Source organism: Crinia signifera, chromosome 7 (genome assembly GCF_055691185.1).
Source record: "Crinia signifera chromosome 7, ASM5569118v1, whole genome shotgun sequence".
Taxonomy (NCBI): domain Eukaryota; kingdom Metazoa; phylum Chordata; class Amphibia; order Anura; family Myobatrachidae; genus Crinia; species Crinia signifera.
Genome location: NC_139223.1, coordinates 192,730,153 through 192,755,502, shown reverse-complemented (window position 1 = coordinate 192,755,502; position 25,350 = coordinate 192,730,153). Strand labels below are relative to the sequence as shown.

The 25,350-nt window shown below is 46.9% G+C and overlaps 1 protein-coding gene across 4 annotated transcripts in view; it reads right to left on the bottom strand.

Annotated features, from left to right (window-relative positions):
• The window catches only part of LOC146021000 (intelectin-1-like), a 268,175-nt gene that overhangs the window by 79,011 nt on the left and 163,814 nt on the right, over window positions 1-25,350 (bottom strand). The gene's annotated exons all lie outside the window — the stretch shown is intronic.

Sequence of the window (25,350 nt, the reverse complement as noted above, 5' to 3'; positions counted from 1 at the left end):
CTTTATTAAGATTAAATATTTCCTAAAACCCCTAAAAACTGAACATTTCCTACAACAGTCTGTACTACTCCCTTCAGAGAATAGATATTTTGTGGGTACCATTTAATGAAGCGGCCAGTTGAGGACCTGTGAAGCATCTATTTCTCAAACAAACGACTAATGTACTTGTATTATTGCTCAGTTGTTCACCGGGGCCTCCCACTTCTCTTTCTGCTCTGGTTAGAGCCTGTTTGTGCTGTTCACTGAAGGGAGTAGTACACACTGTTGTAGCAAATGTTTAGTTTCTTGGCAATTTCTCGCATGGAATAGCCTTCATTTCTAAGAAGAATAGCCTTTTGAATTTCACGAGAGTTCTCCTTTTCTGGACATTTTGAGAGTATAATCCAACCCACAAATGTGATACTCAACTAGCTTAAAGGAATAACAAGCAAACCCATTTTCAGCTATGCTAACATAATTGCACAAGGGTTTTCTAATCATCCATTGGTCTTCTAAGTTCTAACACAATTAGCAAACACAATGAACCTAAGTTCTAACACAATTAGCAAACACAATGAACCATTAGAACACTGGAGTGATGGTTTCTAGAAATGTGCCTCTATTCACCTATATAGATATTCCTTTAAAAGTCAGACATTTGCAGCTAGTATAGTCATTGTATAGAGTGTATTTCTATTTAATTCAATGTTAACTTCATTGAAAAAAAAAAAAAAAAAAAAGTGTTTTTCTTTAAAAAACAAGTGACCGCAAACTTTTGAACGGTAGTGTAAGCCAGTGGTGTCAAACTCATGGCCCTCCAGCTGTTGTGGAACTACACATCCCAGCATGCCCTGCCACAGTTTTAGCAATCCATTATTTAACATCTGTGGTAGGGCATGCTGGGAAGTGTAGTTTAACAACAGTTGGAGGGCCATGAGTTTGACACCACTGGAGTAAGCAAAGTTATTGAAGTAAAATAATTTGGACAAACTGTAATTCTCATCTAGTAGAAATGTACACCTCATGATCATCCTGGGGCTAGGTCCATAGGAATGACCATGATCACTGCAGGCTAGAGTACCGTTTGAGCTGTTGACAAATCTGTATTTTCCACAAAAGAACAGATCATGAGACTCTACATGAACCCCACACTGTAACTTTTGAGGTATTGTTTTGCCCCTGTATGACCGCCACTCATTGATAACTTGATACCAATCTTTTGGGGAATGAATTGGCAAATCTGGGATTACAACATACTGGATTTTCAGGATCTCGTGACCCGGGCATCAGTAGAATGGGAAATTACCCCAATAGCTGTTTGATGTATGGGCCCTATTATCTTGAACTTCTCATACTTCATTTGGGGGTTGAGTCTTTAGTTTAGCAGCTCCAATTCTTTGGAACTCGCTTCCTTAAGCAGTAAACTCCAGACACCTTCAAGTACAGGCTCAAGACTTATCTTTTTAATCAGGTATTTCATTAGTGACACAGTAGTTTGAAACAGATTACTCTTTTCTGTAGCCTATCAATACTTTAGCCATACTTACATGCTCTCCCGGAATGGCCAAGAGGCTCCCGAAAAACAGGGATAAAATTGGAGAGAAAGAAAAGCATACTTACCTACCCACCCGGAATAGCTGGGAGGCTCAAAATCAGGTCAGCCTACTGGTCCCCCAGGAAGGTGTGCAAGTCCCCTGCAATCCCGCCAGCCTCCCACAATCCCCTCAGCAGGGGGTCCACAGGGACTTGATTCTGCGAATCACATCATCATGACCCCGCCCCCACTGTGCAATGCCTGCACCCACGTTTCACAGCGGGGGCATGGCCACACCCCTAAACAAGGCTCAGTTTTTGATCACTGCCTCCTGTCCCACAAAAGTGTAGCTACGGTGGAGCTCAAGCTCCAGGTGATGTCACCTCGCATTGCGCCATGAAAGGGCTCACCCCCCCACCGCAGATCGGATCTGTGTTACCGATCTGTAGTGCTGCGCTCCTGGTCCCCTCTGACCTGTCCAACTGACTGCCGCGGTGCCAACGCCACCGTACAGCAATACCTTTGTGCTGCCATGTAGCGCTGACACAGGCTGTAGGCGGGCTCGGTGGCAGCAGCACGTTATCACAGTGCGGTATGTGTGTGCCTGTGTACAGCAGCACCCGCCTCCTCCCTCTCTTCCTCCGAGTCGGATAGCAGTGTGAGTGGAGGAGGGGACGCTGCTGCTGCACATAATACACATGGCGGCCGGCGGGAGCTGATAACAAGCAGCCTGCCTCCTGCTCACCATGATCTGTACGGTACTTGCGGAAAACGGCTCCGTGCAAACGCTGTGACATTCCCCGCCGGTGAACAAGACACCGGAATATTATCACGCATCAGACAGCTGGTCACTGAGGTGCAGGGTTCTGTAGCCCACAGGGTCACCTGGAGGAGATTGAAAGCCGGGCCACTACAAAAAACAGTGTTGGTACTTGTAGGACTAAGAAGACCCCAGGAGCACTGCTGGCAGACATGGGGCACCTGGCTGTGTGGGTGCTGGGTGTCCTCCTGGGTGGGGGGGTTGCACGCCTCCTACTCTTCCAAACTCAACATCCCCAAACTCCTGCTGCTTTTCACCCGGGGGACCCGGATCAACTTTATATTGGAGGTGACAGAGGGGTGCTACAAGTGGTGAGTGACCCTCTTCCTATCCCCCCCATGGGTGCAAATTAACCCACCTCCAACACCCACGTGTGTGGTCCTCTAATTGCTGCTTCATTCATTCATTTATTTTGTCCACCTAATTTGACACCATGGTTCCATAGATGTGTCAGCATGCACCGTGACTAGTATTGTGCCACAGACTGATGGGTGAAGGAGGGATGAAGGCTGCCACCATAGGGAGCCGGGTACAGGAGGACAGATCTGTGAAACCTGTGCAGGTATGTGGGGAGAGATGGGTACAGAGATGGGGAGCCCAGGACATGAAAAACTAGAGGCCTGTGGGGAAGCCTGAAACTCTGAGGAGAACCAGGTCCCTGCACAGCACTGACGGATTATAGTCTGTTACTGACCATCCCATCCCATCCACAGTGTCCCAGTGTCTCCCCTAACCAACCAGCCCACTACACCCATTTCACCGCCCCTGCAACTAGAAACCACCAACTTGCCTGTCACAGTAATACCCCCCTCCCATCCTGCCTAGAGTCCCCTATTCCCTCAGTGTCCTCCATTCTAGCCTAACATTCCCCACCATCTCACCGACTGCCCTAGCCCAGTATCCCCTTCTTCCCTCGCACAATTCCTCTCCCTGCCACACTGTGCTTCTCCATCCGACACTGCATCTACCCACGTGTGTGTGTGTGTGTGTGTGTGTGTGTGTAGGAGGGGGGTGGTGAAGGGTGCAGCAGGCTTTGTATTAAGAAACCTTGCACCTTATGTGTAATGGGCATTACAGCATGTGGCGTTATGTGTTACATAGTAGGTAAGGCTGAAAAAAGACTTGCGTCCATCTAGTTCAACCTGGTATAGATATCCATTGCTGATTTGGTAGGTTCTGGTATTTTACAGACAAATTATATTTCTTATTTGTACCCATGGATGTTTTTCTCCAGTAAATGTTTGTCCAACTTTGCCTTGAACTCATTTAATGAGCCAGCCGTTACCACCTCTCTGGGAAGAGAGTTCCAGAGTTTGACTTTCTGACCGTAACGAAATTCTTTCTACTAGCTGAATGAAATCTTTTTTCTTCTAATCTATACTCATGCCCTTGCGTCCTAGATTCCTTTCTAGTAGAAAAGAGGGTGTGTGACAGTTCCTTATATTGGCCCTTGATATACTTGTACATGTTGAGCATGTCCCCCATTAAACGTCTCTTTTCTAATGTAAATAGTCCCAAATTGCTTAATCTCTCCCCGTAGCTTAAATTCTCCATTCCCCTAATAAGCTTTGTTGCTCGCCTTTGGACTTTTTCTAATTCTATGATGTCCTTTTTATAGTGTGGGGCCCAGAACTGTACTCCATACTCGAGGTGAGGTCTCACCAATGCTTTATATAGTGGCATAATTACCCTTGAGTCCCTAGTTTCCATTCCCCTCTTAATACATACCCAAATTTTGTTGGCCTTTTTTGTAGCTACATTACAATGGGCACTACATCCTAGTTTGCTGTCTATTTGGACTCCTAGATCCTTGTCAAGTATGGAATTACCCAGTTCCTCTCCGCTAAGTTTGTAACTTGCACACTGGTTGTGTCTCCCAAGGTGCATAACCTTGCATTTATCTACATTGAACCTCATCTTCCATTTTTTTGCCCACTCATCTAGAATTGCAAGATCATTTTGAAGCATGGTGACATCTTCTGATGATTTGATGACTTTGCTAAGTTTTGTATCGTCCGCAAAGATTGATACATTGCTGAGTAACTGTTTCCCAATATCGTTAATAAAAATGTTAAACAAAATGGGCCCCAAAACCGAACCCTGGGGCACTCCACTTACACTCCATGTGTAATGGGTATTACAACGTTCGCCCCGTTAAAATGTTCAATGTGCATTATGGTGTGTGGTATAAGGTTAGGCTGCGCCCCGCTTACTACAAATTGGGGGGGGGGCGCAAAACATGCCTTTGTTCCGGGCACCGTGGCACCTAGCTACACCACTGCTTTCACAGCACGCATTACGGCCGTGCTCCCTTCTGGTTGCCCTCTCCATGAGAGGACAGGCTAAATGTAGGCAACCCTGAAGTAAAGAGAAAGTGGTATAGGGACATATTCATTATTATGTGAGCCCAGCCCACCGAAATAAAGAATCCTTTAGAAAACCTTCAGAATATGTATTTGCCCTAATGTATTATTCCTGATTGCTGGGACAGTGACTCTGACGGGAGCTCATCCCGGTCATCAGCGAGAAGTAGACTGATCGCATTATGATCATTTTACTGTACTTCCTGTGTTGAGTTTTAGGAATCATATATCTCTTATCCCAATAATAGTTATTGAGATATTATATAAAATCTATATTATTATATCTTGTATTGATATACTGTAATAACATATTTGACAGCTGCAATTATATTCTAATAGACTTTAAAATACGCAGAGTACTTTTCACAAAAGTTCAAGTCTGATATTTATTTACAGGCAACACAAACCATTACAGAATACATGAACACAGTAATTGATGTATATGATATACAGTATCTATCTATCTCCTTGCTTATATTACATAAAACAACATTAAACAATTGACAGACTTAGACTGCTACGATACTGACATAAATTATACCTATACCCAGGGGCGGGCTGGGCCGGGGGGGGGGGGGGGGGGGTGCCATGTGCCCCCCGGGCCACTGGGTTACTTAGTGCTTTGGGCCACTGTCCTGCAGCTACAGACCCGGCTGCGACTGTACAGCGACAGTCACGTGGCCGGGAGCGAGTGGGAGAAGAGGCAGTGAGAGAGTGCCAAGCAGCGGCCGGGGAGCAGGTGACGAATACCGGCTGACTTGGGGGAGCCAGCGTGGGATTCTGCTGAAGGGTCAGACTCAGGCGGGTCGGGAGCACGCGGCTGCTTAAGTAGTACAGTCGGTCATCAATCCACCTCCGCCCCCTTCCCAAGAAACTGCCCCTGTCAATCTCTCAAAGACCCAGCGGAGTGACCGCCGCTGGAGCTGAAGTGACGTACTTCTCTGACTCCTCACCGCTGCCTGCTTCTGCATCTGCAATGAAGAGCTGCAGCAGCGGAGACTTTTTGTGAAGAGCAGCACCGGGGAGCAGGCACCATGCTACCCAGACGCAGGTACCCACAGAACTGGATACATGCTGAGAAGAAGGGAGAAGCCCTCTATCTTAAGTGCTCCAGGTCCCCTTTAACACTTCAAAATTACCACGTGACATGTGCTGCTCTGTGCCCCTCACTTTCTCACCAGACACACGGATGTGGGCATGGGACCAGTGCCCAGTCCACAGACAACCCCTAATCCCTAGTGGCCCCCTCAGCACCTACTATCCTATTCAGGGCTGTAATATATATATATATATATATAGGCATTATGATGTGTGGCATAATGTATTTTGAGTATTATGGTGTGTGGCGTATTGCATAAGGGGCATTACAGTGTATTGTGTAAAATAACAATTTGTGACATATTTTGTAAAGGGCCTGTGTACAGGGGGGGCACTGATTTTTTTGGCAGGGGGGAGCAAAATTCATAGTTGCACCACTGAGCCAGGGAGCAGATGCCAAACAGCGGCCGTGTAGCGGGAGATGAGCAGCGGCTGCCACTGGGGCCAGTAGACCCGCTGATGGTGGTGAGAAGACTTGTCTCACCTCCCCACCCACTTCTCTTTCCCCCGTCATATCTCTCCCTCTTGTCCCCTATCACCTCCCACTCCTCCCCAGTCAGCTTATTGGCATGCCCCCTTTTGAGCGACCACACCCATTTTTTTGGGCCGGTGCTCTGTAGTTGCCCCCTAGGCTAAAAGTTGCCAGCCAGCCCCTGCCTATACCCATAAACGAACATTCATAGCTACCATGTTTACTGTCAGCCTCTCACTCCAGCCCATTCCTTGGTCCATCTCGCTTCTGATGTCTTCTCTCACTGCATATGCAGGAGTACTCGGGGCATTATGTGTAGCATAATGTGTGTCAATGTCATATGGGCATTATAGTGCATGGCATATTATGTAAGGGGAATTACAGTGTGTGGCATAATGTGTAATGAGCATTATGGTGTTCTGCATATTGTGCAAGGGGCATCATGATGTGTGGCATTACGAATAATGTGCATTACTGTGTGTGGTTACTATAATGTGTTATGGGGTTTGAGGTGTGAAGCATAATGTGTTATGCGGATTATGGTGTTATTGGTACTTTTAGGTGACCACGCCAATTCCCCATGAAGCCACGCTTCTACAATTTTGCGCTTTTCACACATGGCACCAAAATGGCTAGTTACGGCACCTGAATAAGATTGTGCTACTGTGTAGTGTAATTTGGAGTGGGAGCATTGTGTGGCCACACCCCTCCCTTTGTAAAGTTTGGGTGGGCGCAAATTTATAGTTTGGGTGGGCGCCGAACCCCCTAGCACCGGCCCTGGTTCTGTTATTTGCATCCTGGGGTGGTAAGTACATTACTTTGTTTATACTTGGTTAATAAGGATGTATGGAACTGGGGGAATCAACATATCTCTATCTGCTAATTAGCATGCCTTAGATATTTTGTCTCCTAAATTAATTCAGTTGCATTTGATATGTTACAAAGTGGTCATTCATATTATTTAGTAAAACACAAGCTATACTACAATGTCTAAACATTAAACTATGATATCCTAATTATTAAGCTATTCCTACTTTTATATATACACATACATAATATATACACTATGGTTAAAGATGGTATAAAATAATATCTATATTTCTATGCAAGCCACTTGCCTATATGGTAACACCTGCTGTGCCGAAATCACAGGCGAGGTCAGATCCCTCACCCAAAATATCATGTGAAGGTAGCCCATATGACATTAGATGTGGCTGATGCTGGAAAAGTAGGGACTGCATTGTTACATTTTGGGGATACTTAGGGGTAAATTTACACAGATGTGAGTCACTCAAGATGGGATGTTGCTATGGGCAAACATCTATGGGATACAATCCATTATCTTCAATAGAACTCCAATTTTAGGAAATTTACCCCTTATTTATTTACAGTTTCTTATATAGCGCATACATATTCCACAGCGCTTTACAGAGTATAGTTATTAGCAAAAACACATAACGAATTACAGCACAAGACAGTTTAGGACAAGTACATGGTTAATACGGATAGTTGCATCAGGGGACAGGACACTGAAGCAATCATCAGGGTGCCAGAGGTTTATATATTCTAAGAAAGGCACATGAGGAGAGAGGGCCCTGCTCGTGAGAGCTTACATTCTAAAAAGGGAGGGTTAGACAGACAGGGGTGACACAGAAGGGAAAGAGGTGAGCATAAACAGTAGGTTAGGATGAGAGATGGTCGGGTTTTATGCAGGAGGGTGGAAAGAGGTCAGCTTAGTCCTTGATATTTTAAGTCTGAAAATGAGCTGGGTCATCCAAGAGTAGACAGCAGAGAGACAGTTGGAGATATGAGAGAGGATAGAGGGAGAGCGGTCAGGAAAGGAGCGGTAGATTTCAGTGTTATCAGCATAGATGTGATCGTGGAAGTCGAGTGAGCAAATAAGCTCACCCATAGAGGACGTATAGAGATAGAGAAGAAGAGGGCCAAGAATAAAATTTTGGGGGACACCTAAAATCAATGGAAGAGCAGGACAGGTGAAGTCATTAGAGGTACAGCTGGGCATTTACAAAACTGACAGTGCAAATACAATTATTAACATTGATAGTAAAAGTTGTTTGCAGATGTAAAAATGATGATATTATGGTTGAGTAGCCAGATTAAGCAGCCAGAGGTAGTATGTCGTGAGAATAAATTGAACTCACTCAAAGCAGTCTTTGGTTTTCTCAGTTGTTGCTTCTGTCCTTCTGTTTCACTTCAGTGTAACGCCAGTATAACGCCACAGTTATATTTTTATTATGCCGCACTTTAAAAATGATGCACTCAGCTAACCCATGCACACAGCCTATGTAATGATCTTTAAATGCATCTGCACTCATTAATTGGACTCACCCCACCCAATCCCAACCCCCCCCCCCCTACTACAATGAATGGTAATAAGAGTTGCCTACATAAACATCCATGTATTCCAAAATAGCATGTGTCATTAAGAGTTATAAGATATTCCTCCCTTCACATAGGCAACAGAGATTTGCAACAGAGATTTGCTTTTTAACTTGCAAAATTAAGTGTGTCAAAAACACATTTCTGATATCTAAAGCAGTGTGCAGAATGATCAATTACCAAAGCATTTAAATACATCCAGCACCTGAGGTGTAATCATCTGCAGCCCAGCCAGACCAAGTATGTAGAATGCTGGTTACCTATGACAATATCAAATCAATCTAGGACAGAGGGTAGAATCATCTGCAGCCCAGCCAGACCAAGTATGTAGAACCCCTTAATATTTGCTGGTACCAAGATAAGAACGTTACAATTTAGGGATCAATACAATGTAGAAACATCTTCATATCTGACAGACAGAATAACAGATTATGCGCTATATATGTAAATATTAATAGAATTGACTTACCACACGAGTCTCGAGCAATGACTAGGCCGGCCAGCATGGCCACCAGCAGAATGTACACGGACACCTCCTATAGCAGAACATTTATTAATACATGTATAATACAGATATAAGTGTTCCATCACTCAGCAGTAAGTAGACTCTTACCATTCCTTTACTCGCTGTCCTGGGGAATGATGCTGTGGAATCACATTCCCTTTTATGCTGTAGTGTAGAAACGCCCACATTCCTCTTCCAAATGTCCAAATCTCTGGCCACACATCAGACCAACTTTCCTCCAACCATCCAACTAGTTGGTTGGATGGAATAAAAACCTGGTACTGGATGGGAGCAAATGTAATTTGTAATTAAGTCATTTGTTTCCCAAATCTGAAAATGGACAACAACTGTCACTCAGACAATGTACTATAGTTGGACCTATTTGATTTAAAAATTTCCCTGAATGTTTTTGTCCATTCTCCTGAGTTTGTGAGCAAATAGCTTATTGGCATTTGCTTCCATACAGTACCAGATTTTCAGTCCAACCAACCAACTAGTTGGATGGTTGGAGGAAAGTTGGTCTGATGTGTGGCCAGCAAGGTTGGATAATAATGGGCAAATATCAGTTAGTACATTATCCATTCATCTCATGGGGAAATCCTGTTCGCTAATCCGGTGTTGCTTTTGAGCAAGTAGGCAAAGCACTCTCTTTATATTGTAATTTTTATTGTAATACATGGCGCAAGTAACGATATGTGAAACTATTAACACTTAGGGACCCAGAAATTAGGCAGATTGATCAGTTTCTTGGTTTTAGTGAAGGGGTTAATTCCCTCCGGGAGTTGAGTTAATACTTAACCTTTAATAATGAATAAAAAAAAGAAAAGGTTTAACACACATAAACACATATATATTTCTTGACACACAGACAGATAGATATATACATACGGGAAGCGGTCATCTATTAGAATGAACTTAGGTCTACAGTCATTAGGTCGACCCCACTAGGTCGACTGGCAGGAAGGTCGACCTAACTTAAGGTCGACATGGGCCAAGGTCGACATGACTTAAGGTCGAATTTGCATAAAGGTCGACATGAGGAAGGTCGACTGGTCATAAGGTCGACATGGGGTTTTTCACTGATTTTTGAGCCGACATGTGCCGACAGGCGGTATTTCATGCCCTACCATCCACTAGGGTGTGGAGGAGGTTATTAAAGCTGTGGCGAGCGAAGCAAACCACCGTGCCCGAAGCATTGCGAGCGAAGCGAGCGTTGCGAGGGGCCGATTCTCATTGCCAACTGTGTCCATGTCGACTGTGTCGACATCCGGGTAAAAAAACAGTGAAAAACCCATGTCGACCTTATGACCAGTCGCCCTTCCTCATGTCGACCTTTATGCAAATTCGACCTTAAGTCATGTCGACCTTGGCCCATGTTGACCTTCCTGCCAGTCGACCTAGTGGGGTCGACCTAATGACTGTAGACCTAAGTGTGGTCTGACAGATGTACCGATTCCATACATACAGTATAATGTGTTCCTAATTCAGAAAGTATTTGAGTCTACTATACCCAGGTGAAAAAGCCCTGTATTATACAGGCTACGTGACCTCATTATGGGGGACATTTACTAAGATGTGTATTCTACTTCACATGTGATCAACCAATCCGATCCTGTCCACTATCTTCTAGAGCAGGGATGGGGATCCTTCAGCCCTCCGGCTGTTGTTGAACTACATATCCCAGCATGCCCTGCAACAGTTGTAGCATGGCCACATAGCAAACCTGTAACAAGGCATGCTTAGATGTGTAGTCCCACAACAGCTGGAGGGCCGAAGGTTCCCCATCCCTGTTCTAGAGGGTGCTAAATAAGAAGTAGATTCTGATTGGTTGCCCATAGCAACATCACATGTGAAGTAGAATACACATCTTAGTAAATTTCCCCCTAAACCTTTTATAATTTATGGTTTCACTGGAAGTAATAAACTCAGTCGATACTGTATTAAATGACACTACCCAGCCCCGGCATTTACAAGGACTATGGGGCAGTTGTGTACTGCTGACCCTTAATTGAACTTATATTGTCCCAAGCATGGTTAGAAAACATGTCCCCCTACCTGGCAATGTCACTAGCGACTAGGCTGTTCATAAGCTAAAGATTGGTTCTGTCCGCAGAATCTTCACCACCACTGTGTGTAGAAGGCAATGCCGGGACTTTCATATTTATAAGAAAAGGGGTTAAATCCAATCATGCAGGCAGCAATGTTATTATCAGTACTTGCTAAATTTCCCATAATATAGTTCACAATGTTATCTAGAAATATCGCACAATAAGCATATACGCTTGGTTGCACTGTCCAATAGGAGGTGATGAGTAGAGCAGGGGCTGTCCTTGCTAATAATGGCATTTTTTACATGGGGTTTTACTCCGTGAGGAGTTGGTGTGTGTTCGCACAACCTAATGGATTAATGGATCCCTGATTCGAAACAGGGTAAGGAGACCCCAAAAAAGATTTTTTTAATCAAGAACGGGGGTGCTGTTCCCTACAGCATGGATGTATACATTTTACAGGAAAAGAAGGAAGGGGCTGTTTGTGGGAACGCACATGAAATTTTTCTTTAAAATATAACTTTTAATGATTTTTATTCTAATATTCCCTATATCAGGGTATGGGAATTTTACATAAACAGCTGAGATTTTGAAGAAGTTAAAATCACATACAATACATACACAAATACAGATAGTGTGTTCAAAGAGAGGAAATTAAATGTGTTTTAAAAATTTACACGAGTGTCCGTTTTATGTGGCCCTGATGGAAAAATGAGTTTTGTTGTTGCTGTTATTCAGCAGTAAGGACTCTGATGTTACACCCTGTTGTCACACTATTCCAGTTTATAGTATAATGCTGTTTAGCCTATTGACACAGGGCACAGTGATCAGTAGGAGTTACACATTGTTATAATTAATTTCGGGCCTTGGAGTGGTATTTCGCAGATGTATAGTTTGTTCTGCGCCCTCTCCTGGTCGATCTGAGTATATCAGTCTAAATATATCACTTTGCCCACAATTGCTGGGTTATATATATTGGAGCCCTCTCCTAGAGATCTGATCACACAGTGTACTGCAGTGTGATATTTATATATATTTTATGCACCACTGATTCACAGAGTCAGATCTGGGTATAGTATAATGCTAACCCATCTAAATTCTAACAAACATTTTACAAAACATTTTTCTACTACAAGCTATCTGGGCTAATGGACATCTCTAGGACAGACAAGGTTGTTAGGGAATTGCAATAGATCAGCCTGGGCGTCAGCATGTGTTACCCCACTGCAATGAGACAGACTTTATGCATCATAGGGGTACGCATCAGGGAGACTGTGGCTGAGTGCCTCATTTCTTCGCCCACCCAATAGGAAACATTAGGTAGCCATCTGTATTTGTTGGGGGGTGGGGGGGCAGTCTGTGTGGTATGAAGTCACGGGCAGAGCATGATGAGCAAAGCGAGCCATGTGAGGGTACGCGTTACACTATTTGAGGGTCCATGTCGACAGGTGTCAACATCGATACACAAAAAATTTGAAAAATGTCGACCTTTTCAACCTTTTGGACTTGTCAATCTTTTGTTGTCGACCTAGTGACTGTCCATCTAGATGCTGTAGATTTATGAATCCACAACCAGCGTTGAAACCCCGTGTACACTGTCTATTAAACTCCCACTGCCAGAGGTTCAGCCACCTTGAAAGGGGGTGTGGCATCGGGGGACTCTTTTGCTTCTTTTTGCATCACTTTTGGGGAATACCCAGCCTCTCTGGAGATGGTGAATGGGCAGTATTAGCAGACTATTCTTCTATGACAGGAGTCGGGTGCTGCAGGAGAAGGTGGAACGAGGGCTGTATAAGCCCAAGTGTAGTTAAGAGACTGTGAATTGGGCTGGTGTAATAAAGTTTAGTGAAAATGACTAGGCATAGAAGGAGGGGTTAATGCAGGGCGGGAAGCCCCCACCAATGGGTGGCAAAGGGGGTAGCACCCCAGGTCAGGGGTATATAAGCTGAGGTAGCAAAGGTTACACTTCCTCTTTGAGTTTTGATCTTCAGGGATCAGCGTCATAAGAGGATAAGTACAGAGCTGCATTTCAGTGTCTTACCTAAAGTTAAGCATGTCCAACAGGCCCAGGAGGAATGCTCCACCGCCGCGCTGGCTGGCGGACGCCGCGCGCCCGCTCAGCCATGTCCCTGGTCGCGGGGATGTAACTGCTGGGCGCTCCGTGGTGACGGTAGCCGGGGGCGGCAGGTCGCGGCCTGCATCTCCTGCCGCTCATGGTAGCGGCGAGGCAGGCGGGCGGGACCCCCCTCCTGCCCTCTCCACATGCGCCGACTATGCCCCCGGATCCGGAGATGTCATGGCGGCGAGCGGCGGTGATGTCGGCTCGGCCGGGCCTTCTGCCGCGTCAGCGAGGGGCGGGGAGCCAGGCGGCGCGCGTTCGCCCCTCTCGCGCTCCCCAGGCTTACTCGCGACGGGGGACGACGGCAGCAGTCCGTCAATGTCCCCCTCACAGCACAGCGCTACAAGGGGGGAGAGGCTAATGGGAGATGGAGACCGCGCAGCTCCCTGCGCGGCCTCGGTATCTCAGCCGGGAGACAGGGGGACAGCAGCGCCCCCTGCTGACTCCCAGGAAAATGTGCATGGCAGAGGAGTCGAAGCGCCATCTACTGGAGAGTCCAGGCAGTTGGCAGGGGCACAGAATCAGGGAATGGAACAGGCAGAGATTGAAAACATAGGTTTAGGATCCCCGGGTGCCAGTAACCGGACGGGACTTATAGATGTGGGCGAGGGCCGCCCAGGCAGAAGGGCGAGCCCCATGATGGTTATCACGGGTGGCCCCGCGCCTGGGCAAAATATGGAAGGGAGGCCTCGACTATGGCGCATGCAAGCCCCGATAGAGGGAGGGCATTATGGGCATGGGGCAGCTCGCCCCCCGGCCGGGGAGCGATTTTATGAGGACCACGGGCTGGGCGCAGGGGGTCAGCCACCTCAAGGAATTTTTGTACCTGGGTTGCCAGTTTATGGGACCCAGACACAACACAACTATGCACCAGGCCCACAATTTAATCGGGCACCGGAAGGCTCGACCCATTACCTCCCCCAGCAATTCATAGGGCAACAGGGGCAGGGGCAGTGGCCCAATCAGTATCAAACATTTGGGAGTTACGGCGGGCCTCAGTTCCCATACTGGGGTTCTGGGCCCGGCCACTCCTTCAATTTCGGCATGCCAGCATACAACCCCTACATCCAACAAGGTGGATATGGTTTCCCTGGCTATCAAATGCAACCATATGGGGGCTGGGAGGCGCCACCAAGGGGCCATTTTGCGGCGGGCCCCGACAGGCACCTCAGGCAAAGCGAAGCAGTGGCAGACAGGCATAGATGTAGCTCTCGCGCGTCGGCCTTGCAAACAGATCAGTTGGCGAGCTTGCATCGGCTTCGCCCAGTCGATCAGTTATTGACGCTCCTTCTATTTCAGCCTCTGAACCACGGCCAGCTACACCGATGCCTTTGTTGGAGTCGGGGTCTCGTGAGAGGTCGGCAACTGCAGCAACACCACGGTCGACGCAAGGGGAGAGCGCACCAGCTGCCCAGCCATCCAAGAAGGCGGGAGAGACATCGGCAGCAAAGGAAGCCCCTGTGCGTGAAGCGGTGGCGGAGGTCGATGAAAATGCGTCGCAAGAGCGAGATGGTGAAGAGGAGGGATCGTCTTCGGGTGAGTCAGGGTCTTCAGCATCTTCAGGTGGTAGCGATGAGTCAGGCGCTGCGAAGCGGCCGCGTAAGCTAGCGAAGCTAGTCGCAAAGCAAGTGGCGAAAGAGGTGCGGGGGAAAAAGCGTAAGAGGCAACTTAGCCCGTTAGCAGCGCCAGCAAATATTGGGGAAGCATCGCACTGCTCTAACACAGCGGTAGCTCGAGGACTCAGGAAGGGAGTTAGGGAAAAAATTCGCAAAGGTAAATTTGTCGACTTCTTTACCATTACAACAGAAATGAAGAAAGAATTCGACAAGGTAAAGAAGGCTACGCCCAACGGCGAAGCAGCCTTTAAGGGTTTCCATAATTGGTTGAGGGGTTTTCTGGCATTTTCATCATGTTACCTCACACTTAGACCCACAGAATATTTGAATGTGATTAGGTATTTACATCTCATAAACGAAACGTTTATGAGTTATAAAGGTCCGGCGTGGAGGGAATATGATGAAAAATTCCGGCTTTGTCACGAGGGTACACCCATCATGCCCATGGGCTCAAAACATGTTGAGATTTGGTGGGAGGTTATAGGGAAAAGTCAGCCTATGACAGAACCCGCCGGGAAGAAGTCCTTTCAAGGGGGAAAAGCGTCGGGGAAATCAGGGGGGAAAGGGCGTTGTTTCGCCTACAACGACGGAAAATGTGACAGAGGGGCCAAGTGCCGTTTTAAGCACGAATGTAAGATATGCGGGGCAGGTCACCCTGCCAAATCCTGCAAAGGGGGCACCAAGTCGGGAGACACCGGAGAGGGCACGTCTAGCTCTAAATAAGGCTGAATCCCCCATAGACGTACACCAGTTGGCTAGTTATTTGAAAGAGTACCCCAATAAGTTAGATGCTGAGTTTTTGTTGGAGGGTTTCGTTTATGGTTTCCCATTACCCATTCCAAAGAATTTTTTCACGTCCACAAATAGGAATCTAAAGTCAGCCAGGGAATTGCCGGATGTGGTTAGGGATAAGGTGTTAACTGAGGTCAAGCTGGGCAGGATGGAGGGACCTTTTGAAGTAGCCCCTATACCGGGTCTGTGCATATCACCGCTAGGCGTGGTGCCCAAAAAGACTCCAGGCAAATTTCGCCTGATACAGCACCTGTCCCACCCACCTGGCAATTCCGTTAACGATGCCATTCCTGAGGAGTTGGCAAGCGTTCGATACCAATTGTTTGATGAAGTTCTGAGTTTGGTTAAGAGTTTTGGCCCAGGGGCGCTTATGGCCAAATTAGACATAGAATCTGCGTTTCGGTTGCTCCCACTGCACCCCGATTCGTTCAGATTTATGGGTTTTAAGCTGGAAGGGGCCTATTACATAGACAAATGTCTCCCCATGGGTTGTTCGATTTCTTGTTCATTTTTTGAAAAATTTAGTACATTCCTTCAGTGGTGCATTCAAAGTGAGGCTGACTCCAGAGGGGTAGCTCACTATCTGGATGATTTCCTTATAGTAGGACCAGCAGGTCTAGCAGCATGTGGGGAGACATTGCGAGTCGCTCTACGAGTTTTCAGTTCGTTAGGAGTTCCCATAGCCCACGACAAAACAGAGGGACCCGTAACGGTCCTGTCGTACTTGGGTATCGAAATTGATACCGGGGAGGGTTGCTGCAGACTGCCAGCGGACAAGGTCCACAAGCTACAGGAGCTTATAGTTGAATGCGGAAAAAGAAAAAGGGTTCAGCTGAGGACCGTTCAGTCCCTGCTGGGTTCTTTTAATTTTGCTTGTAGGGTAATACCTATGGGCAGGGTGTTCGGCAGGAAATTGGAAAGGGCCACAGCCGGGGTTAAGGATCCGCACCATACAATCCGTTTAGGAAAAGAAATTAAGGATGATTTGAAGACATGGTACGAATTCTTGATTAGTTTTAATCATCGCCTAATGTGGCAATCTGAGGCGGCTTCAAACTGGGATTTGCAGCTGTTTACAGACGCTGCGGGATCATCAGGCTTTGGCGCTTTCTTTCAAGGGGAATGGTGTTGTGGGAAGTGGCCGCAATCCTGGATTGACAGGAGGTTTACAGTAAACATGTTATTACTGGAACTTTTCCCCATTATAGTCGCAGTGGAGCTATGGTCAGGCCAGCTCGCAAACAGAAACATAATCTTCTGGTGCGATAATTTAGGGGTTGTCCACTCGGTAAACAATCAAAGGGCAACTTCACCGGAAGCATTGAGATTGCTGAGGCACCTTGTCCTTATTTGCTTGAAGAACAATATCAATTTCAGGGCTGAGCACGTACCAGGTGTTGAGAATGAAGTGGCAGATGCTTTATCAAGATTTCAGTTCACTAGGTTCCGCGAATTAGCACCAACAGCAGCCGAGACCGGCCTAAGTTGTCCAAATTCTGTCTGGCAGGTGGTAGAGCCGGCATGACAGAATTGGCATTTCGGTCTTTGGCGCCAGCTACTCGTAGGGCATACGGAAAAGCCTGGGAGGATTGGTGTAGATATCAGCAGCAGCCGGAGGCTAGGGGTAAGTCCGTTGATGACTGCCTCCTGGCTTTTGTATGGGATAATTATAATAGCGGCCGGTCCAAGTCGGCTATGGCGGCGTCATTGGCTGGAATAGCTTTTCATTGCCGTCTATTTAGCATGCCGGATCCAACGAAGTCATTCATTCTCAGTAAAGCGATGAAGGGTTGGTCACGAGTTCAGCCGGGTCAACCCGATAATAGGCGCCCCTTGGACGAAGTTAAGTTAGTGGAACTATTGCAAGTGTTGGCATCGGTGGCAGACAATGGCTCGGAGCTAGCACTTTTTAAGGTGGCTTACGCCTGGGCCTTCCACGGCGCCTTTAGGGTTAGCGAGCTAACAGCGCGTAATAAGAAAGTACATTCGGGCATACTTTGGGAGGACGTGGTGGTTAGCAAGGAGCAGGTGCTATGCAGGCTGAGGAGGTCTAAAACAGACCAGCAAGGCAGGGGCACCTGGATTACGCTGAGACCACACCCAGACAAGAGTATTTGTCCAGTTACTCTAGCTGGCGAGTATGTAGCAGTGAGACAATGTGCGGCCGCACAATTTCTAGCGCATGCAGACGGGTCTCCGCTAACGAAGTTTCAATTTGCTGCGGTCATGAAGAAGGGAGTAGCCGCGCTAGGGCTAAGGCCTGAGGATTTCGGAACGCATTCGTTCAGAATTGGCGCAGCTACGTCAGCAGCAGTGGCAGGCTTGCCACAGAGCGCAATCAAAGCCGTGGGCAGGTGGAAATCCAATAGTTTTAAGAAATACGTTAGAATTGAAATGCTTTAAGTGTATAGTATAAGTATAAGTTAACTATAGTTAAGTATAGTATGCGCCTGTTGCGCGGGTCCAAAAACGTCATGTTTACAAACGGTTATGGAACGATTAGCGTTCCGCAATCGTCGGTGTGGAGTGAATTTTTTTATTTTTCCTCTAAGAGGTGCTTAATTCAATCTGGCCCCACACTAAGAAGCCCTCTAGAGGTTTTTGAGTTTTTCACCTCCACTTGGACCCCAGTCAAATCCCCGTTAATTGTTACTATAGAGCATAAGTAGAGATACTAACCAATAGGTTTTTGCTTCCTTTTCAGCCCCCCCCCCCTCCCTTTGGCCCCACAGGGGTAGTTTGGTTTGTAGGGCACTCATATGTTTTTTGGGCGGAAAGAAACATCCTAGCCAGAACCTCGCCAGTGCTAGCGAGGGCAAAATCAGTGAGGTGGTTAGGTGTTAGAGGCATGTTGTGGAAGGACCTACTTGGGTTTTTAGAGAAGAAAACTAGCGGATTTGTCAAGCCGGATATTCTGGTCATACATCTGGGAGGCAATGACTTGGCTAAAACTACAGGTATAGCTTTAAGGATCAAAATGGAGAAAGATCTGATGGTTTTGTTGCATAAATGGAGTGGCTTGAGGCTGGTGTGGTCAGACATCGTCCCACGTTTTTGTTGGAGAGGCGCTAAAAACCCAGAGGCAATTGAGAGGGCTAGGAAGAAGTTAAACCACGCTCTAACCAGATTTGTCGTAAGGCAGGGGGGAGTGGCAGTGAGACACACAGAGATTGTGAAGGAAAACCCAGGCATGTACAGGCCAGATGGGGTGCACCTCTCAGAGGAGGGCATGGCGGTGTTTCTGAGTGATATTTTTAAACAGTTAATTTAGTTTTGGCTTGTGCAGTTTATAGGGGATGGCGGGGCATTGGTACTAGGTGTCCAGGACAGTAGAGGGTACCACTGCTGTGGCGGGACAGCACCCTCGACCAGGATTCTAGAAGGGTGTCAGGTGGTCCCTGCGTGGTATTACCCCTCTCCTTGCCAGGAGGGCGGACGGGCCTCGACTCAGCGCGGTGGGGCGACGAACATTTAGGCGGATATGTTCGCGTCAGGCCTTAGAGGCGGGGGGATGTCCACGCAGGGCGGGCTGTGCCTTTGGTAAGGGGTGTTTAGGAGATTGGGAACGACCTGGTCGTTGCCCGGGGTAACACCCCTGAACGGTCTCTGGTCTCAGGTGCCTGGTCTTTGCCATCCCCTTTATCAGGGGTCATACCAGTTTCTTAAATAAATAAGTATGACCGTTTAAACTAAGCTATCGGTGTCGCGTCTTTATTTTTAGATAAGTGTGTCTGTGTGAGGTTATTTCTAGGCCGTTATGTAGATATAAGAGTACAAGCAACATATTCACTAGGCTGCTTAGGTGGAACGAGGGCTGTATAAGCCCAAGTGTAGTTAAGAGACTGTGAATTGGGCTGGTGTAATAAAGTTTAGTGAAAATGACTAGGCATAGAAGGAGGGGTTAATGCAGGGCGGGAAGCCCCCACCAATGGGTGGCAAAGGGGGTAGCACCCCAGGTCAGGGGTATATAAGCTGAGGTAGCAAAGGTTACACTTCCTCTTTGAGTTTTGATCCCCACCCTCCCTCTCCCTTATTCATAAAGGCTTTGCCTCATCAAATTTGATTCAATTGGCTAAATTCTTAATAGGCGGGACAGCACCCTCGACCAGGATTCTAGAAGGGTGTCAGGTGGTCCCTGCGTGGTATTACCCCTCTCCTTGCCAGGAGGGCGGACGGGCCTCGACTCAGCGCGGTGGGGCGACGAACATTTAGGCGGATATGTTCGCGTCAGGCCTTAGAGGCGGGGGGATGTCCATGCAGGGCGGGCTGTGCCTTTGGTAAGGGGTGTTTAGGAGATTGGGAACGACCTGGTCGTTGCCCGGGGTAACACCCCTGAACGGTCTCTGGTCTCAGGTGCCTGGTCTTTGCCACCCCCTTTATCAGGGGTCATACCAGTTTCTTAAATAAATAAGTATGACCGTTTAAACTAAGCTATCGGTGTCGCGTCTTTATTTTTAGATAAGTGTGTCCGTGTGAGGTTATTTCTAGGCCGTTATGTAGATATAAGAGTACAAGCAACATATTCACTAGGCTGCTTATATCACCCGGCAGCACTCATCTCCTGTAACTACAGAAGAGCTGGCACTTTGGTGTAACCCCCTTCAAGCGCGACAACCGGGGGCAGGGTGCACTGCCTGCTTCCGGCTTCTCACGTCACTGACATCAAAATTTAAACAAATAAAGACTCCTAAAAGAGGGTGGTGCCTCTGCAAAGGGGGCAGGACCTCATGGGAAAGCCACAATTGAGAGCCACACCCCCATTTTTGTCACTATGGGGGCACTCTGTGAGCTGCTGGCCATGTCTCCAGTCCCTCTGTCACCCGTGAATAGATGCGCACAGCATCTATGCACTGCTGTTTTTAGAGAGCAGCGAGTGACAGGGGCCCTCCCATACCCCACCCTTTGCCATAGGACACTGCAGCCAGCCCAAAAAAGGAATGGTCTCACAAAAATCAGGACAGTTGGGAGGATACGCATACTGAATCTGTCCGCATTGATGGGGCATTCCAATTAGGCACAGGTTTTACCATGTATAGAATACCCCACATTATGGCCCTTATTCTGGTTCATTTGCAGTGGCCGCTCGCTCGCACAGGGACCGATGTTTTGCTTATGCGCAGCAGCATTTCTGCACATGTGTATACACTGGGTGCGTGCGAACGCAGCCTTGCGAGCGGGGGGGGGGGGTGGTGTGGAGACGGGCATGGGGTTCCGGGCTGGGCCACTAGCATATGGATATGCTGAGCGTACACATGCTAATTTGTCCCTGACGCACATGCGGGGGGGGGGGGGGGTTTCGGGCGGACAACTGACATAACCAGATGCCAGCTGCCCGCCCAATTCCCTACAATTCTGCACACATATGTAAGGGTGGTCTGGACCACCCTGACATATAATTGCGCCTTCGCCATCATTCGATGCTCAGCGACGATCAAAAGATGGGGGAGGTTCCCACTGGCATGCGGATGTATGTTCATGTGAAACTCGCAAGGATGCAAATTCGCACCTGAGCGCGTCCACCAAAATAAGTGCTGGAATCTATCGATTTCCCCATCTGATAAAACCCACAGTGTGCATTTTTGCCGCCGATTTTATCGAAGCTCATGAGACTGCAAGTAAAAATCCTCGCTACATTCTGTGGCTGGACCTAATTGATAAAGTCCTAGTGGACAAATAGCTAAATAGTTTACTGATATGAACCTTAAGCTGTGTGCAAAGATCTCATTGCAATGCCCTTGCAATTTGACTGACAGGAAGTCAGCGTTTGTGGGTAGTAACTGGCAATGTCAGAAAAAAAGGCAGACATGTCCTGGCGTTTAAAGGTAGGTTGTATGATGTCAGCGCCGGCACTGATCAGCCTGTCTCTGTCGCAGAGTTGTGGAAGGGTCAGACTTGCACAGACTGGGGAAATCATTGCATGGTGAGTGAATTGTATATGGATGTGCGACAGGAGAACAAATAGTGATATTTCCCGCAAATCACTTGCAGACTTGCACAGGGGTTCTCACTGTGTCTGGGCTGCGTCTATCTAGTCTCAGTCATCGGCAAATTTGCAGATGTTCAACCAGATCTGTGTCAGTCCTAATATATATTAACAGTAAAAATCGGCAGGTGTAGGGCAGTTAAGCAGCCAATGAGTGAGCCAGCGCTCACCCTTCATTGGGCGCAGAGTCTGAAGGGAAGAAGCTTGACTGCAAGGATAGTGCGGAGAATAAACAAGAGGACGGAGGGCCCTGCACCTTAAGGCTTACATATTAAAGATATAGGGGTACATGTATGAAGCGGTGATTCCAATTCTGGAATATTTATATCCTTTTTTGTCTCCAATAATTCTGCTGGGCATACATGCCAGTGTAGGGACTTGCAGAGAATTGGAATCCCTTGATGTGGGCTGCAAGCTTAAATGTTTTTATTAAAATACAAACTGCTGGTGCCATGTAAGATGGGTAAAACAGATCTGGGGCATTCGTTGTGGCATTCATTATTGATTGGTGCTGTTACATTTATCTCACATGCATAAACTCATACATGCAATGTGGTTTTTGTTGCATTATCTCAACATATATATATATATTTGCGCATTGTGACTCATTATAATAAAATGTTTATTTTGCTACTAACACAAACCCACCGTCATTTCAACTCATCTGTAGTGCAGACCCCCCCCCCCTCCCTTCTTCCCTTAATGTGCTAAATTGTCAGTAATAGGCAATTGGGATCACCTTTAGGGTCTGGCTGCGTCTAATCCTTGTTACCCTAATTGTTCTGTCTTGGGTATATCTACCCACTGAGCCTCCAATAGAAAAGAAGCATATCAATACATTTTAGGTAAATTAGGGATACAACAAGCAGTGGGTAACATCAGTCTATTACCATGGTGGCGTGTAATCGATTTGACGATCTACACGATTGACTATAATAGAAAATAGTAATAGTTCTGGTATGGAGAAAAAAAAACTTGTCACCTTCCCTACTCTTGCCATGGCCTGCTTCAGCCAGTAGAGGGAGCTCTATGCCCCCTCATTAGATGCGTAAACTATTAAGAGCACGCCACTCTCCTACGGTCTGCTTCCACCTAATCCACAAATGATAGAATTTAGGGGTAAGTGTACTAAGCAGTGTTTGAGAAATCCCTTTGGTTTTGCAGATGATAGTATTGTAACGTGCAGATTTACCAAACGCTAAGGGTGCGTACACACAGGGCGATATATCAATACCCCCTTTTCATCGGCGACCAGAGATGGTCGCTGAAGAAAAGAAACCTCTGCCGGTGGTTGCGATTACAACGGGGCTGAAAATGGGAGTGCGCACCCGGCGATTTATCGCTGGGGCACACTCCCATCACTGGCAATATGGTTACCCAACTCCCAAAGTAGGAGACTGTGGAAAGTGATTCACTTGTACTGTTAAACAGGGCAAGGGACAGTGGGGCTGGGAAAGTGAGCTACTTTGAGCTCAAGAACGCTTAGTGCACTTCCTCCAACAGGGATCAAGGCGCTTGTGGAATCATGTCGGCCTCCCCTCTATGGTTCCTAGTGCTGGTAATGGAAACATTAATAGGGCTCTTACTTTATTTTAATGTGGTGTGGGTCACACTTGAATGCTGGTAATGTCTGTCATTCTTACCTACCACACATCACTGGAAGGTTGCCGACTTGCAACCTAATACAGGGAGAGAAAAGAGAAAGTACTCTCTGTTTTTGGGGGCACACTTTTAAATTTAAAACTTAACGTTTATTTATTTATTCATTAAAATTGATTTAGACATGACAAGACAGACATACAAAAAACATGTACAGATTCTGAGACTCCAATTCACAGAGTTCTCTGTTAATTGTTGAGGTACCACAATATATGGAGTGGACCGCGAATATTTGTTATTATGGTAATATACCTTATTTTACACCAGAAATTCTTGGTTTTTCAGGCCGTTATAATTTTCTATTGACAGGAAAATTTGTGATAAAAGGAGAAAAGAGAGAAGAAAGAAAAAAGAAAAAGAAAAGAGAGAGAGGGAGAAAAGGAAGGGGAGGAGAGAAAAAAAGGAAGGAGCGGAGAAGAAAGGGAGTTTCCAAGGGAGGGTTGGGGTGAATAGAAGAGAAGAGAGGGAAAAAAGAGAGATGGGGAAGAACAAATTGAGTGTCAGTACACCCCTGCAGTTTGTTTGTAATCACGGTGACTGCTGCTGATTGCTCTGTATGCCTGGCTAAACCAGACTGTGCAATTGAGCGGGTCTTACCGTGCGACAGTTAAATAGTTGGTGTTAAATAGTTGGGCTGTAAATTCCCTCTCTGTTAGAGTGGTCGACTCCCTGATTGGCTGGGCCCTTGCAGGGAAATCTACCCTCAATCAGTGAGGTTTTGAGCCCAGAAAGTGTATAGTTTTAGAGAACAAAGTTTATTGCCTTTTAGGGTGTATGTGCACGCTGCTTTCTCCCACTTGCTTTGCAGTATTTGTGGGCGATGAGCGGTGAACTGTGGTACCCCAGTCCTGAGGTACCCCTGTTTGTGTGCTTAAACTGGGACTGCAGCCAAATGCTTCTTATGGAGCCCCTATGGACTGGGGCTGCAGGGGTTAATTGCCCTTCCTGGTGGTCTTGTAACAGGAGCAGCCAAAAGAGAGAGCATCTGTCGAGCACTAGGACCCAGGGGAGTTGACAGAATCCCTGAAAGAGAGGGAAACAGAGCTGTGCTGCTATTGGGCAGAGGTCTGAGAGGTGAAAGTTGAGTTGAGAGAGAGAGTGTGAGGAGAGCAGCAGCATGACATGGCTGCAGCAGTGTGAGAAGCAGTGTGGCAAGTGAGGACAGGACCACATGTGGAGAGGACACAGCTTCTCATGCTGTGGAGGACAGAGACAGCAGCTGCAGACAGAGTGTGTGCCTATGGGAGAAGGAGCCACAAGTGAGAGAAGTGACTGGCAGGAGCCAGCAACTGCAGCAGTTAGTACAGGTACCCCAATAACACACAGCCCTTGCCAGCCCATCAACCCCTTCAGAATGTGCCCTGAGAGACTGCCCCAGTATCCACCTGAAGGCACCCCACAGTTCCCCTGAAGCCCAGACAGTGCATATCAGGCAGCACTGGCCCCTTCTTGTCCCTACATGTGAAGCAGCCACAGAAAGCTCAGCCCAGGCCACACAGTGCAAACTTCCCAAGTTTAATTCCTCACATTGGGCCTTGAAAGGGACACTTAATCACCTCCCACTACAAAGGCCTGTGAGCACAGAAGGCTGCAGGAAGGGACACCCTACTGCTAGCAGCACAGACAGAGACTGTTCATGTAGGTTTTGTATAGTCACAGCACCCTCCATTGGAAGACTATGCTGTGCTTTGCAAATAACCACTACAAGTTCCTATTCTTCTAATATACCTGTTTGGATTACAAATACTGTGCACCATTTTGCTTCAATTCACGGTTTCATCTGGAAGACAGTAACTGACACATGGCTGAGGTAGCGTCACCTTGTGGACAATTCCGATATTACCGCCTTTTAGAGACAGTGTTACTTGCCTTTATATATTGAATTGTAATGTCTATATTTGAATGTTTACCATTATATGTGCTTTGTGCCAGTGTGTGTGATAGTAGGATTTATGTGCCTTT